The 17,706-nt window shown below is 36.7% G+C and overlaps 1 long non-coding RNA gene and 1 pseudogene across 1 annotated transcript in view; one reads left to right on the plus strand and one right to left on the minus strand.

Annotated features, from left to right (window-relative positions):
• Positions 1–804: 804 nt before the first annotated feature.
• The window catches only part of LOC143689908 (uncharacterized), a 46,803-nt gene continuing 29,901 nt past the window's right edge, over positions 805–17,706 (minus strand). The window contains exon 3 of the long non-coding RNA XR_013178968.1: positions 805–999. This is a non-coding gene — a long non-coding RNA (uncharacterized LOC143689908). The remainder of the gene's footprint in view (positions 1,000–17,706) is intronic.
• On the plus strand, positions 7,403–17,098 carry LOC143690044 (AP-3 complex subunit sigma-2-like; annotated as a pseudogene).

Below are 17,706 nucleotides of genomic sequence, written 5' to 3' on the forward strand. Positions count from 1 at the left end.
CTATCTACTTATCTATATCTAGCATCTATCTAACCTATCTAAATCAATAGTTTCATCTTCAAGAGATGTTTACATTCATCATTTTTTCTAAATCTCAGGATCTCAGGTGTAAGGCTTGAGCTAACACTCTCCTTGGTTTATGACTTTCATCATCAATCAATAATGAAAAGTGTGGAGAGCCGCCACCCGGGTCAGGCCTAGTGGACGCGCTGCAGCCTGCTCTAGAGTTCCCCCCGCCCATCGAGTGAGCCAAGATGGCGCCCACATCCTGCTTCCGCGTATGACACACACGCCCACCAACCCGATCTACCAATCACCCTCTTAGACGCGGCAACAACCTATTGGGCTTGAATTATGTATATAAGGTATTACCCGGACGAGGCGGGGGAGATGACCCATAAGGAGCCGTACCTGACGGCCGCATAGAGGTTGTCCCCCCGCGGGATATCTCTACCCGCGCGGAATCTGCTAAAGAGTATGCAAGCTTGACTCCAGTAAAAGCCTGTGCTTACAACCGCCGAGTGCCTCGAACCTGTGTTCGTTATTCGATCCGTTTTGTTTGTGTCCGTCTTTCTCCCCCTGTCTCCCTCGTCGGCCGGGGACCTGACTTCGAGAGAGACAGCTGCGGACAGAAAAGCCCTTGATTTGATGGACTGATTGATTGCCTGTTGTCCTCCTTTCCTATACCAATTTGCCTCTTTATACCAATAGTCTACCAATCTGTATTAGTTAGGGTTCTCTAGAGAAACAGAATCAGCAGGAAATACCCGTAGATATAAAATTTATAAAAGTGTCACACATAACCATGGGAACGTGGAGTCCAAGGTCTGTAGAGCAGGCCACAAGCTGGTAACTCTGATGAAGGTCTGCAAAGAACTCTCAGGAGAGGCTCGCTGGGCAGCCGCGGAAATGTAAGGGTCCCAAAATCCACAGGGCAGGCTGTGAAGCTGACAACTCTGATGAAGGGTCTGGACGAATTCCACAGGAGAGGCTTGCTGGCTGAAGCAGGAAGAGAGACTCTCTCTTATGAATCCTCCGTAAAAGCCTTCCAGCGATTAGATTAAGTGTCATTCATAATTTAAGTCCATGAAATGTCCTCATAGCAACAGACAGGCCAGTACTTGCCCGACGAGACAAATGGGCAGCACCACCTGGCCAAGGTGGCACATGAACCTGACCATGACACAATCGAATATGAATAATATGAATTGTTTTACTTAGATATGTTCTTATAAAACATGAACTTGCACTTTTAATTTAAATTCATGAAATTTATCTCCATTTATTTATATTATCTATGTAACTTGTTGGATTTTAACTTTTTTCCATAAAGATTCTTAATTCTTTCTTATTTAATTCCTAAATACTTCATATCCTTATATTCTGTACTTATGAATATGATTTTTGGTTGCTACTGGGATTGAAATTTCACTTTTTATTGTGTTTTCAATTAGTTATTGTTGGCTATCTTAATTAGCTATCATGACGATAATGCTAAGTAAAAAACTGCCTCAAAACTCAATATTAAAAAATATCTTTTAAATTACATTTAAAAATCCAATCCGTAGCAACACTGGTAAAATTGATAAAGAATAAAAGATAAAATCAACAAATCAGAGAATGTAAAGGGAGAAATCACCACTGACACAATGGGAATTTTAAAAGAGTATTAGAACAACTACATGCTAAATTTTTTAAATATTTAGATGAAATAGACACATTTCAAAGCTTACATTAAACAGATCAATTTTTAGAAAACTATAAAAATTTCAAAATTGTACAAGAAGTTCTCCAGCAGTTAATTGAAATTAGTAAGCTATACCTGGGGCAAATATGTTCCTCTAGGAAGTTTATCAGGTGTTCAAAACAAAAGGAGAATTGATTTTCAGTTTAAGTAAAGCTATTGTGAGTTCAAAACCAAAGGAGAAGGAGGAAGAGGAGAAGGAAGAGTAGGGAGAGGAAAGAGCAAACGTGATTGAATTGTGTCCTCCAAAAAAGATATGTTCAGGCCTTAACCTCTGGTTCCATGAATGTGATCTTATTTGGAAATAGGGTCTTTGAAGATGTGATTTATTCAAATGAGGCCAAATTGGAGTAGGAAGAGCCCTAATCCAGAATGACTGATATCCATAAAAGAAGGAGAAATTTGGATATATAGACAGACACCAGGGAGAAGGCCATGTGAAGACGGAAGAGGCAGAGATTGGAATGACAAATCTACAAGCCATGGAATGCCATGGATTACCAGCAAGCCACCAAGAGCTAGGAAGAGACAAAGAAGGATTCTCCTCTACAGGTTACAGAGGGAGCATGCCCCTGCCCACATCCTGATTTCAGGCTTCTGGCACCCAGAACTAGAAGACAAGAAATTTCTTTTGTTTGAAGCCACCCAGTTTGACAGCCCTAGAAAATGAAGACAATGGGTCTATCTTACTAAACTTTTCAAAGAACCAACTTTGGGTTTTATTAATCTTCTCTATTTTTATTTTCCCTTGTGTCTTGTTTATTTTAACCCATATCTGTATTAGTTTTTCCTTTGCTTACTTGTGTTTGTGCTGCTGTTTTCTTAACAACTTCTTGAATTAAGTTATTTGATTACTTGATTTTAATTTTTCTCATAGAGTGACAAATGTATTTAAATGCAATGACTATATTAAATTTAGATGGTGCTTTAAATTTAGAAACACAGTATGACTATTGTCGTTCCATTTTACACATTTTGTAATTTCTGTCATTTTTAAGCTTAGGAGTTATTCAGTATTATAATAAATAGTATGGTTTTGCCTATCTTTCTTCATTATTCATTTTTTTGAGATTTAAATTTTTATTAGTTAGGGTTCTCTAGAGAAACAGGAACAACAGGAAACACTCACAAATATAAAATTTATAAAAGTGTCTCACATGACCACGGGGATGCAGAGTCCAAAATCCGCAGGACAGGCTTTGAAGCTGATGATTCTGATGGAACGTCTGGACAAACGCCACAGGAGAGGGTCACCGGCCAAAGCAGGAAGAGAGCCTGTCTCTTCTGAATCCTCCTTGAAAGGCTTCCAGTGAATAGATTAAGCATCACTGATTGCAGAAGACGCTTCCCTTGGCTGATTCCATTTGTAATCATTACAAATGGAATCAGCTGTGGATGCAGCTGACATGATCATGATTTAATTCTATGAAATGTCCTCATTGCAACAGGCAGGCCAGCACTTGCCCAACCAGACAAACAGGTACCACCACTTGGCCAAGATGACACATGAACCTGACCATGACAAGCTTTTTACATAGGGAGATGAGAGCATAAATATACAGCAGGGCAATAAATGCGGTAGAAAACTGGGTCCTAGTTTTTTGTGTGGTTGATAAATTGTAGGAGGTAGGAATTTAGATCAGCTGATAAGAATGGAGTTACTGGTCTGGAAATATGATGCGTGTAATAGACTATGGAATGGTTGAAGTAATCAGTAAAGATCAGATCAAGGAAAACCCCAAAAAGTAAGTTGTAGAGGTTAGCTAGAGGAAACTACCCTCATATCAGGAGAGGAGGTGATAGTTCTGGGAGTCCAGATGTCATAGCTATCATCCACATAGATACAAAGTTACCTAAGACTTAAGACAGGTATGGTGTTGGAGAGAATAATAGGATCCAGAAGCTAAAGCTTCAAGGATTGATGGGGTTAGTAGATGACTGCAGCAAGGAGAGGGTTGACATCAGAGCCAAAGCTGGAAGCATCGGAGAGGACGGGGACTGAACTGAAAGTAACACTGAAAAGCTAGGATGGCATCTGCAATATTTCCAGGTTCAAAATTAAGAGGAATGTGAACAAGAAAGAATGACCACCTGAGAAGGCTATGTCCCCCGAGTAGTGTCCTCGGGGAAGATGAAAGTTTTACATAAAGCCAGAAAGTGAAAGGAAGGTATAGGAAAAAGGTTAAGGACAAAAGAATTTACTGATGACTGATTGTGACATCTGGAGAGCCCAGTGGAAGAGTTTCAGAAGTAATAAAAGGGTGGGAGACTGGTAAAAGAAGGAGATATAAAGGGTATGGGAGGTGGGGAATAACCTGGAAGTCCTAGGCTTCTTATAGTGACCAAAATAAACAAGATAAAGAACGTAATAAGATTAGTCCCCAGGTTCTTAAGGTAGACAAGAGTGATGTGGATGCACAGGTGGTTCAGTGGTAGAAGGCTTGCCTTTCATGCGGGGGACCCAGGTTCAATTCCCAGACCATGCACCACCTCCCACCCCCCAAAAATAAGAGGGGAGCCTTATGAAGGAGAGGGCGTCCTTAAAAAAGCATGCCAGTTTCAAGGACTCTCTCAGATTGCAAATAACCTCTGTTTTTGTATATATTCATTATGCTTATTTAAATTTTTTTTTCCAGTGGGTCACACATTGTTTAGTTGTTTTTTTTTTTTTTTTTTTTTTTTTTTTGGCTTTTTAATAGGAGTTAGTTCTTTTTGGGAAAGATCAAACAAAGTTCAGATATGTCTATGACCACCCTCCTGGTGAATTTAAGGAGAGGAGTCTCAGGCATTGAGGTCCAGACACAGCACAACTCCATTTGTTGTATCACTTCTTCAGACATATTTTCTTGTGAAGAATTCAGCCTCAAACCCTTAAATGGCAGCAGCTTGGGGAAAGCATTATCTTTGGGCCATAGTCCACCCTGGGGGCTTGGAAGGAATGAAGTAGGAATGGCTTCCCACTTACTGTGATCAAAGGGCCTGCATGTACTCTGTTTTGCCTGTCTGGACTGCTCTCCCTGTCTCCTCTCTACTTTTCTCCCAGTTAACTCAAGCTCAAGGGTCACTTCATCAGGGAAACCCTCCCCTACTCCCCAGTCTAGGTCTCCTTGGTTTATGTGCTTATAGAACCTTATTCCTGTCCTTCTCAAATTGGAACTATATACTAATTGTTATGATTATTTGATTTATGAGTGTTCTTATAAGCCTGTAAACTTCATGAGACCAAAAATCGTGTCGCTTTATATTTATCATATCTCCAGCATTCTGCATATTGCCTGACTCATAGCAGGCACTTAAATAAATAAATATAAGAATAAATTATTCATATAATAACAGGTAATGTTGAGGACAGTTTCCATTAGAGACAAGCAGTTAATAACTGAAAAAAAAAACACAGGGAGGGGAGAATTGGGGGTAGTTTATTAAAATTACTGCTACCTTATCACAGAGTATTCTAAGATGAAAAAAAAATTTCTTTCACTCGGGATCTATACTTTTTACTTAACTATCAAATATTTAACCTGATACTTAGGAATGGAGACACACAATCCAATAAAAACTTAAAAGCTGCTGTATTTTAACATGGTTTCTGTGCTGGTTTGAAATCATTATGTGCCCCAGAAAAGCCATGTTCTTTTTCCTAATCCAATCTTGTGGAGCAGACCTATTGTTTAGGGTCGAACCTTTCATTAGTTTCCATGGAGATGTGACAAGCCCAATTGTGGGTGTGACTTTTTGACTAGAGGGAAATGAGACTCTACCCATTCAAGGTAGGTCCTGGTTACTTCATTGAAGTCCTTAAAAGTGCTCACAGAAAGAGACAGGTCAGAGCCAAAATAGACAAAGATGTTTGGAGATGCAGAGCCCAGCAGACATCGCCATGTGCCTTCCGGTGAGATGCTAAGCAAGGACCTACAGTACTCCAAAGCCAGAACTGGAGAGAGTCAAGGGAAACTCAGAGAATAAATCCAGAGTTTGCCCCAGAGAAGTTAAGAAAGGACCAGCAGATGCCAACCATGTGCCTTCTCATGTGGCAGGAAATTATGGACACTATCCATCCATTTCTTTGGAGTCAAGGTATCTTTATCTGGATGGCTTAGTTTGGACATTTTTATGGCCTTAGAACTATAAATTTGTAATGTAATAAATCCTCTTTATAAAAACTAATTCATTTTGGTATTTTGCATTCCAGCAACATTAGCAAACTAAAACTGCTCCTTTCTACATTTTATTTTACACATTGTGGGGCCTGAGAAATTGCTTATTATAAACAGCCTGCTAAGATGGTTGGTATAAGTACATCCAGGTCTGAAGTTCCAGAGAAGCGTGATACAGCATAACTTAAGTAAACAATGATGTAACAGGCATGTATCCAATCATATATCCCATGAATGATGTCACCTATTGGTAAAGTGCCACTTCTGTGTAATTTAGCAAATAAGGGACTACTGCTATGTAAGCATCAGAGCAGAATGGAGGGAATGATTCAAGATGACCACTCTACCAGCAGCAACTTGTGCTTTCTTTTAATTTGCTACTGGACCAGAGTGACCAAACCTTTAGCTAGGACCTGACGCACATTCCTATGGAAAATCTCAAAGTTTTGACTTACCAAAGATATTTTGAAAACTACTGAATTAATTTTATTAATATGATTGATTGCAGACGGTGACATGGACAAATGCAAAGCATAGCATTTCAAGGTTAACTACTACTGTTTCAATTAAATTGTGGCTCAAAAGTACAAAACATTCTCCTTTGAATTCTCCAAAGTATCAAGTCACATCTACTCTAAACAGCTTCCTCTCACAGATGGCCTTGCTAAGAAAATGCTTGCAAGGTCAACGTGAAGGGTTTATGATTAGACAGTAGTGAAAAGACAGCTGTTCTAGTAAAATACATTGATTAGTCTGTAATGTTTAATGACTGATTTTACTAACCTAAGCCCTCAACCCTGTCAGTGGAATAGTCTGTTTGCAAAACCCACTTTCATCTTATACGTAGCACCCCCACCCCTTTGCACTCTCCTAATCTGACATTCTGGAATGTCATCTTTATTAGCTTATTGATAATGTTGTACTACTAGCTAAATAGCACTTTTGCCCATTTCAGTCAGGGTCCAATCAATGCAGTAGGCTGATATTTAGGGATAATAATGATATGTTAGCAGTGAATAATTTTAACATCTTAATTGTTTATTCCTGTGACTGCATATGAGGCCCTGAAGATACTAATGACAGCAGCCTTGGTTGATTTTACATTTCTTTTAGCAGACGTCATTAGTACACTCAAGCGTTGAAATGTCACTTCTGACATTTCTCTTTGCAATTAAAGTCAGCTTATCTTACTTTGTAATTGTTTTCAAGAAAATAATTGGGAAGTAAGCACTCTTGTTCACTCCGCTTCCCATTAGGAGACTTTCATTTTGTGTTTTAAACATGCTAAATTATTGTATCATTTTCAGCAAAATCCATTGACAGGTAAAAATGACAGAGCAGTAAATTTTACAGGTCATTCCCTCCACCAGAAAAATGAATGAGCTGGAAAAAAAGGATTGGAATTGTCTGGGTGGTAGCCCCGGAACCGGACTGGACATTTAGAACACAGAAGGGTCAGAGGAAGGGAGAGGCTGTCAAGTGTTCAGCTTTTGTAAGTGACATGGAAACCTGTGAACCAGTGACCAGTCCCCATTCTTCAGCCCCCTGGCAGTGGCCATGGAAACCTGGCCAAGATTCCCAGAATGGCTGGCTGGACCAGGCAAAAAATCTTGCAAAAGTTGGTTTTAAAGGTCTAGGTCATTCTGGGACCTGGCCCTAGTTTCAGTCCCTTGGGCAAGAACAACTTCTACCTCCCACCAGCATAAAGACCCAGGGGACCTTTTGTATTTGGTTTTCTTTCTTTTATGGGTAGATGTTTCTTAGTATGGCTGGCCCCAGAGAACCTGGCAAGAATGCTGGCCTAGGTTTTGGCCCTCTGGGCAACAGGAGCTTCTGATCTGACACCAGTATCTACTGGGACATAAAGAACATCTTTTTTTTTTTTTTGGCTGTATTTCTTTCTCTTGTTTATGATGTTCAGCTTGGTGACAGCCTAAGGAGTCAGCATGCATACTAGACTTGGTTTTGGCCCTCTGGGCAGCAGTGGCTTCAGACTGCACATAAGCATCCTCCAGGATGAAAAGCCAGCGCAACTCTTCTTTGTATGTTTGGTTGATATCCTCTCTCTCTCCATCTCTCTCTGTCTCTCTCCTCTGCTGGATCCCAGAGGAATCAGCATACCGACCTCAGTTTTGCCTTCATAGCAGCAGCTTCTAGCTTCCTTCCAGCATTCACTGAAAAATTTTCTTTTTGACATTGTCTGAAGTTTTGTTTTTGGTTGTTGTTGTCCTTTTTTCTCTTTCTTTCATTCTTTTCTTCTTTTATCTTTTTATTTTATGATTCTTGTTCTGGTGGATTAAAGAGTGGGAGAACTAGATTTTTTAGAATGTTTATTTCTTTGGTTTTTTTGTTGGCTTTTTATAGAAGTTTTATTTCTGAACGACTTTTTTTTTAACTTTTGATCATTCCGTTCTACATATATAAACAGTAATTCACAATATCATCACATAGTTGCATATTCATCATCATGATCATTTCTTGGAACATTTGCATCTATTCAGAAAAAGAAATAAAAAGAAAACAGAAAAAATTCATACATAACATACCCCCTCCCCCTCCTCCTCCCCCCTCACCAATCACCAACATTTCAATCTAAATTTATTTTAACATTTGTTCTCCCTATTATTCTTCTTTATTCCACATATTTTACTTGTCTGTTGATAAGGTAGATAAAAGGAGCATCAGACACAAGGTTTTCACAATCACACTCACATTGTGAAAGCTAGATCATTGTACAATTATCATCAAGAAACATGGCTACTGGAACACAGCTCTATATTTTCAGGCAGTTGCCTCCAGCCTCTCTACTACATCTTGACTAACAAGGTGATATCTATTTAATGTGTGAGAATAACCTCCAGGATAACCTCTCAACTCTGTTTGGAATCTCTCAGCCATTGACACTTTATTTTGTCTTATTTCACTCTTCCTCCTTTTGGTTGAGAAGGTTTTCTCAATCCCCTGATGCTGAGTCTCAGCTCATTCTAGGGGTTTTCTCAATCCCTAGAATGTCTATTTCTCAGAAAAAAAATGCACGAGACTACAGGAAAGTATGACCCAGTCACAGGAAAAATAGATTTTGATAGAAACTATTCCAGAGGAAATTCATCTATGGATTTAGAAATCAAAGATACTAGATCAACTCTCTTAATTAAGATTAACGAGATAAAGGAAAACATGGACAAAGAATAAGAAGAAATCAGGAAAACAATATATGAACAAAATGAGAATTTTAATAATGAGATATAAATTAAAAAGAATCAAATGGAAATTCTGAACAAGAAAACTGCAATAAAGGAAATGAAAAAATTGAAGAGCGGTGTTCAATAGCAGACTGCAGGAAATGAAAGGATCAGTGAATTTGAAGATAAGACAATTAAAACTATCTAAGCAGCAGAAAGAATTAAAAAATGAACAAAGCCTGAGGAATTGGTGGGACACCATCAAGTGTACTAATACATACATCATAGGAGAAGAGAGAGATAAAGAGGCAGAAAAAATATTCAAAGAAATAATGAAGGAAAACTTCCAAAATCTGATAAAAGATACAAATATACAAATCTAAAGCACTCAATGAGCCAAGTTTATTTTAATATTCCACTTTCAATAGTGAATAGAACAATAAGGAAATAGAGGACTTGAACAACACTAAAAACTAACTAGATCCAGCATACATATGTAGAACTCTTCAAAACACATATTCTTTCAGTGTGCATGTGGCTCATGCTCCAGAACAGATGATATACTAGAGCACAAGAGAAGGTCCAACACATTTTAAAATATTGAAGTCATATGAAATAAATTCTCTGTCCACAATGGAGTAAAGCTAAAGCCAAAGCAGAAGGAAACTCAGAAAATATGCAAATACGTGGGAATTAAGCAGTCAAAGAAGAAACTACAAGGAAAATTAGAAAATACTTTGAGATGAATGGAAACAAAGACAAAACATACTCAAACTTACGGTATACAGTGGAGGTGGGGCACAGAGGAAATTTACAGTTTTGCACACCTATATTTTTAAAAGAAGGAAGAAAAATAAATAAATAAAAAAATTAAAAAAAAGAAGGAAGATCTCAAATTAATAACCTGATTCACAACTTGAGGAACTAAAAAAGAAAAACAAAGAATACCCAAATTTAGTGGCCAACAGGAAATCGTTAAGATTAGAGCAGTTATGAATGAAACATAGAATAGAAAAACACAATTGAGAGAGAATCAGCAAAACAAAAAGTTAGTTCTTTGAAAAAATAAGTAAAATTGGCACACCTTTAGCCAGATTGACAAGGAAAATAAGAGAAAAGATGAGAATAACTAAAATCAGAAATAAAAAGGGTGGTAACACTACCTACCTTACAGAAATGAAAAAGAATATAAGATAATGCTATGAACAATTCCACTAACAAATTAGATCATCTAAATGAGATGGAAAAATTCCTAGAAATACCCAAATTAACTAAACTGACTCAAGAAGAAAAAGAATAATAAACATGATAAGAGTTTAATATCCAGAATATACTTAAAAATCCTTTTTTTCAACAACAAAAAGGGAAATAACTCTATTAAAAATAGGCAAAGACTTGAATAGACATTTCTCTAACGTAGATAGGCAAATGGCCAAAAACTACATGAAAAGATGCTCAGCATCTTTAGCTATTAGGGAAACGCAAATCAAAACCAAATGAGAGGGCAGGCCATCGTGACTCAGCAGGCAGAGTTCTTGCCTGCCATGCTGGAAACCCGGGTTCAATTCCTGGTGCCTGCCCATGCAAACAAAAAAACAAAACAACAAAAAAGCAAAAGATACCATTTCACACCCATGAGAATGATTACCATTTAAAAAAATGAGAAATTATGTGTGTTGGAGCTGATGTGGTAAAATAGGAGAACTGATTTATTGCTAGTGGGATTGTAAAATGATACAGCCACTGTGGAAGACAAATTGGTGGCTCCTCAGAAAGTTCAGAATAGAATAACTACGTAATCTGGCAATTTCACTTCTAGAGATATACTCAAAAGAAATGAAAACATATATTTGCAACATAGATATTCATAGTGGTATTATTCACAATTGCAAAAAGATGGAAGCAACCCAAGTGTCCATCCATCAATGAGTGAATAAAGAATTAGATGGTATACACAGACAACGGAATATTATTAAGCCATAGATAAAAGAACGAAGTTCTGATACATATGACAATGTGGATGAACTTTGAAGACATCATGTTGAATGAAATAAACCAGACACGAAAGGACAAGTATCATATGATCTCATTAATATGAAATCATTAGTTAAAGCAAATTCATAGAGCCAGAATTTAAAATATAGGTTAACAGGGGATGGGGCAGAGGTAAGAAATAGGGAGCTGAGGCTTAACATGTACAGAGTTTCTATTTGGGATGATGGAAAATTTTGGTAATGCATGGTAGTGATAGTAGCACAACTTGTGAATATAACAGCACTGAATTGTATATTTGAATGTACTAAAAGGGGGAAATTTTAGATTGTATATAGAGTACTAGAATAAACATAAAATAAATCTATGAATCTGCACAATACAGATAACCCTAAGTTAGACCAAGAACTATAGGTAATACTACATTTATAAAAATGTGCTTTAAAATCAATTGTAAAAAAATATATACCACACCAATGAAGGTGTCAATGATGCAATTGTATATAGAAACCCTATACTTTATGCATGACTGTTCTGGAGCCCACACTTCTCTAAGAGAAAAAAAAGGAAAGAAAAGCAAGTAGAAAACTTCAACAATTCTATAACCAGTAAATCAGTGTAGTGATTGAATCAATAATAAAAATGTTCCACCAAGATAAGTCCAGGACCAAATGGTTTCTCTGTTAAATTCTACCAAATAATTAAAAAAGAATCAACACCATTTCTTCAACTCTTCCAAAGAATTAAAAAGGAGGGAACACTTCCTAACTCGTTCTGTGAGGCCAACGTTACTCTGATTAACAAAACCTGAAAAAGATATCACCAGAAAGGAACATTATGGACCAATTTCCCTTATGAGTATATATGCAAAAATCTTTAACAAAATACCAGCAAGATGAATCCAAATCATATTAAATAGATTATTAGCTCTGACTAGGTGGGATTATTGCATGAGTGAAGGGTGGTTCAATGCATGAAAATCAATCAATAACATACACCACATAAATAAAACAAAAGAAAAAAATAAGTGATTATCTTAGTAGATACAGAATAGACATTTGACGAAATCCAGCACTGATAAAAACACTCAGAAATATAGGAAGGGATGGGAACTTTCTCAACATGATAAAGCACTTTCTGTGAGAATCCAGAGCTAACATCATACTCAATGATGAAATATTTAAAACTTTCCCTTAAGATCAAGAAAAAGACAAATATACCTACTTTCACCACTGCTATTCAATATTGTGCAAGAAGTTCTAAGCAGAGCAATTAGGTAGGAAAAGAAATAAAAGGTATTCAAATTGGAAAGGAAGAAGTAATTATCTCTATTTGCAGATGGCATGATCTTATATATAGACTATCCTAGGAATCCACAAGAAAACCGCTGAAGTGAATAAATAATTTCAGCAAAGTAGCAGGGTACAAGATCAACATACAAAAATCGATTGTGTTTCTATACACTAAGAATAAATAATCGGAAGTGGAAAATAAGAAAACAACTTCATTTATAATAGCATCTAAAATAATAACATACCTAGGAATAAATTTGACAAAGGATATATGAAACTTGTACACTGAAAACCACAAATCACTGCTGAAAGAAATAATGAAGACCTAAAAAATTCACAAGATATCCCATCTTCGTGGATTAGAAAACAGTGTTGTTAAGGTCTCAATATTACTCAAAGTAATGTACAAATTCAGTACAATCCTGAATAGCCTACACAATTTTGAAAAAGAAGAACAATGTTGGAGAACTCATACTTCTCATTTTCAAACTGTACTACAAAATTATAGTTGCCAAAATACTTGTGGTGCTGGCAGAAAGATACACATATAGACTCTTTGTTGTAAATGCATTACAGTGTTAGATTAAATCTCTAAAGAGAAGAGCAAAAAGACATATCTAGGGAGTGGGCCACAGTGGCTCAGTGGCAGAGTTCTTGCCTGCCATGCTGGAGATCCTGGTTCAATTCCTAGTGCCTGCTCATGTGAAAAAAAAAAAACAACATACCAGGTTCAAAAACTGATAAACCCTGAACACTAGAAACAAAAATTTGTTAAAAGATTCACAACAAACGACACTAAATCTTATTCAAACATATGTGATACTTTTCTAAAGAAAAAAAAGATGCAAAATTATCGCAAGAAGAAATTAAATATCTGGAAGGACAACCATTAAAGAAATTTAGTCATCAATCAAAAATCTGCCTCTAATAAAGACTATGTATATATATGAAAATGTATATGTCTGAATGAAAAAATGATAGCATATTCAATAAATGGTGCTTGGTAATTAGCTATTTATATAGAAAAAGAATATCTTTACCTCACTTTATATAAAAATGTCTGTTCTAATTGGATTAAAAATCTCAATGAAGAAAACCATAAATATTTTTGAAAAAACATAGAAAAATATCTTTGTGAACTTTTGATAGGGAATGACTTTTTAATCAAAATTCAAACGCATAAATAAAGAAAAAATATAAATTTCAAAACATTAAAATCTTCTGTACTGAAATGATTAACATGAACGAAATGAAAAGACAAATAGAAATGTTATATATAACATATATAACTGACCCAATATATTGTGTCAAATATCAAATATATATATTCTTCAATTATATACTTCTCTGCTGGCAACAGGGCAAACTAAAGATCCTGAAAATCTCCTGCTATATAAAGCAGTATTTGATGAAATGTAGTTTCAAGAAAATAAACAAATCTGTGAAATAATAATAAAAAATCCTAGTGCTAGGATCAAAACAAGAGCAGGACTTCAGAGACATGAGGGGCCTCTAAAATAAAACTTCTGAAAATACTGGTCTCGTAGAGTTAAGCATTCTTAAGATTAAGGCTTAAATTTAGCAGGGCAGTGAGTCAGATTAGAAACTATCTTGCATGTAGTTGGAACCCAAGAAACGCTACACCTTCAGGGAAATGTTGAACTAAAAAAAAAACAAAAAACAAAAAAAACCTACAAGGAAAATTGCTCTCATCTTTGGCTCAAGGTGGAGATTAAGCAAAGTCTCCTGGCAATTATAGAAATTACATGAACATTGGCTGGCTTCCCATGGGTGTGGTACCTGAATCAACATAATTTGCATGATCCTAAATATAGGATGCCAAATGAATAACTCAAAGTTGATCTAAGTCTGTAGTACCCTTCAGTACAAAGTAAAAGCAAATGCAATCTATCTCTTGGGGAGTATTCTTTAATTCAGGCCACAAAGAATTTTTACTAGCAACTAACTTCAGAAACATCTTATTCCAGTATTGAAATTATCTATTACAATATGCAAAATAATTATGCTTAATATATTTAATGAAATAAAAGAGGAAAATGAAAACATGAGGAATAAGAGATCATAAAAATAAGCAGGAGGGTGGGCCATGATGGCTCAGCAGGGAGAGTTCTCGCCTGCTATGCTGGAGACCTGGGTTCGATTCCTGGTGCTTGGCCATGTGAAAAAAAAAAAAAAAGCAGGAAAGGGTGGTGCAATGGTGGCTCAGTGGCAGAATTTTTGCCTGCCATGCCAGTGAACTGGTTCGGTTCCCAGAGCCTGCCCATGCCAAATAAATAAATAAATAAGCAAGAAAACATGTAAATGATCCAAATAAAAATATTATAAATTAAAAATAAAGTTAATTAAAACCAGAAAAACCATTGACACATTAAACATAACTGAAGAGAAAAATAGTGAGCCTTATCATCAAACAGAAGAAATTACTCAGTACACACCTCAGAGAAATAAAAGAAAAGGAAAATATGAAAGAAAGATTTACAGACATAGAAGAGGGAATAATAAGGTACATAAAACATAAACAGAATTCAAGAAGAAAATAAAATGCAATAAAGGAGAGGAAATATTTGAAAGGAAAATGCTAGGAATTTTATTCAGAACTGAATAAATTCTAGATTCAGAAGCCCTAAAATATCAAACAGTATATATAAGTGAAAATTCACATCTGGATATATTATGGGGGAGTTATAAAAGATCAAAAACAGATCATGTAACTCAAAAGAAGACAAAGAGAAAAGTTTCTTCAATATGATGATTGAATAGACTTTCACCTTATTTCTCAATAGTAACGATGAAATCTAGAAGACAGTGGAACAATATCTTCAAAGTCTTGTAAAAAAATAGAATGGAAAACAGAATTTGCTATCTAGCAACTCTATCTTTGAACAGCAAGGGGAACATAAGACACTTTCAAATATACAAAAAACAAGAAGTGTTTGTGACAAAAATATAGATATTAAATGATTTCTTCTGTCAACTACATAAAGAAAATGTTAAACATGAGTAAATCTTAACACCTAAACACCCCCTATAATTATAATATATAAAACAATAAACATGATATTATTTAATTGTAGCATGAAAATAAAGCAAAAACCTTAGATAATTATATAGAAGTCAGGAAGGAAGTCATTGCAATTAAAGTGTTCTGCAAACCTTATATTGTTTAGGATAAGAGTAAAGAGATGAACTTTAGTCTTATTAAGTATGCCTGTCAGAATTTCTACAGTGAAAATACTGTAGAATGAAAATAAATAAAGGGCATATTTTTCAAATCAATGAGGATGGAATAAGGAGGAAAAAAGAGAAAAAAAATCCTTGGTCTATTCAAATGGAGGAAATGGAGAGAAAGAGATAGAGGGAGGGAGAGGAAGGAAGAGAAAGTTAAATAAATGTTTTCACAGCTAAAATAGATACATATCCAACGCATTTCCCAGTAGTTTATTCATTTATTTCCTGCAACAATACTAGGAAGCAGTACAGTCATCATCTTCATCTACATTTTACAAAAGAGAATTTGCAGGATAACAAAAATTACCAAATATTAAATGTCTTTTTATTCAGCAAAAAGACCACTTAGAGGAACCATTAGCTTTAAATGCTTGCTTGTGTTTTTCCAAAAGGCTGAACGTTAAGGCACTAAAGATTCAACAAAAGAGAGTAAACCCATAGAAAGTAGTACAAAGAAAATAAAAAAGAGAAGAAGTAAACAGAAAACAAAATTCAGTGCAGTAGAATACAAAGACAAAAGTGGTTCTTTGTAAAACCAAAAACAATTTACAATCCTCTAGTAAGTGTAATTAAGACAGAGAGAGGAAGAGAGTGAGATAGGAAGAAAGAGAGACAAGGGACACAAATGACCAATATTGAGAATGCAAAAGGCGCTAACAAATACATCGAAGCCTAGAATAGAATGGTTTAAGGAGGAGGGAGAACTTCACATTGAAACCCTATTTGATCCGAGAAGTGTCCCCCTGAGAAATTGTAGGCTATTTAAAGACAGAATGGAGAGAGCCCTGAGAGTCCACAGCAGAGAGCCAGAAGGGCCATGCAGCCAAAGACCTTCAGAGATGAAGAGGGAAAATGTCCCCGGGGAGCTTCATGAAACAAGAAGCCTGGAGAGAAAGCAGATGGCACCTTGTTCTCCATGTGCCTTTCCAGTTGAGAGAGAGGCCCTGAACATCACTGGCCTTCTTGAACCAAGCCAGAAGAAATTCAACAGCAGATTGTTTGAGAAACTTTCCATCTGGTCCTCAAATGGGATGACAACATCTGTAACTTCTTGAAGGGTGGAAGTTTGTTTGGTGGCTCTGACTGAAAACTGGCTTACCAACATTATTCTACCTTCTACTTTGTATTTTGTGTGGATTCATCAGAAAGTGAACTTGGGATTTTGGACCTCATCCAGGTTTTTGTGGAGATGCTGGATAAATGTTTCAAAAATGTTTGAGAATTGGATTTGATCTTCCACATGGATAAGGTGCATTACATCCTTCAGGAGGTGGTGATGGGGGGATGGTAATGGAAATAAACATGCATGAAACTGTGGCTCAGATTGATCCTCAAAACAGGCTAGAGAAATCAGGTGGCCTCTCAGTAGCCCCTGCCTGGGCTATGTCTGCTGTGAAAAACATCAACCTGCCCCAGATTCCCTGGAACACCAGCACCGGTGGTCTCAACATCAAAGTCCCCAGTGTATCCCAGCTTCTCTGAGGGTTGAGGGGTGGGCTGAGCTGGAGTCCTTAAAACATGCAAAGCCAAGGAGGTCCTGAAATGGAACCTATTTTGAGTATTAGAAGAGTCAAGCCTCAGGACCCTGCCTGACCTTTTGGGAGAAACTGTTTGTCATGGAGTAGGGAAGGAATTATTTGCCGCCACTACCAGAATGTGTTCATTTCTCACATGTGCAGCCATGCCGTTCTCAGGTGCATATGGCCACTGCAGATATGAGCAGTCCAGCTTCCTCAGGGAGCAGAGCTCCTAAGCCACTTGTACCTTTTTTTTCTTGTGTGTAGTCACTCCCAGGAATTGGTGACTGTGATGAGCAGCCCTCCCGTTTCTGTGAACCCACCACTAGGATTGAACATACTCTCTGACTGCAGTCTTCATCCTTAAGACCACATCTTTCAGAGGTGCTGTAGCACTGCCTTGTGGGCCAAGTGCCAGGAGTAGAAAACAGATGACATTTCAGATATCAGGGAGTGATGAGTGGCAAGTGAGGGTTGGATTTTATGAAAACCAGAATCACCTACCTCTACTAGGGTTGTTATACCCAGAATCCTTTCATATAACCAAGTTTTCTGATGACAACTGTGCTGGCT

Source organism: Tamandua tetradactyla, chromosome 7 (genome assembly GCF_023851605.1).
Source record: "Tamandua tetradactyla isolate mTamTet1 chromosome 7, mTamTet1.pri, whole genome shotgun sequence".
NCBI classification, from domain to species: domain Eukaryota; kingdom Metazoa; phylum Chordata; class Mammalia; order Pilosa; family Myrmecophagidae; genus Tamandua; species Tamandua tetradactyla.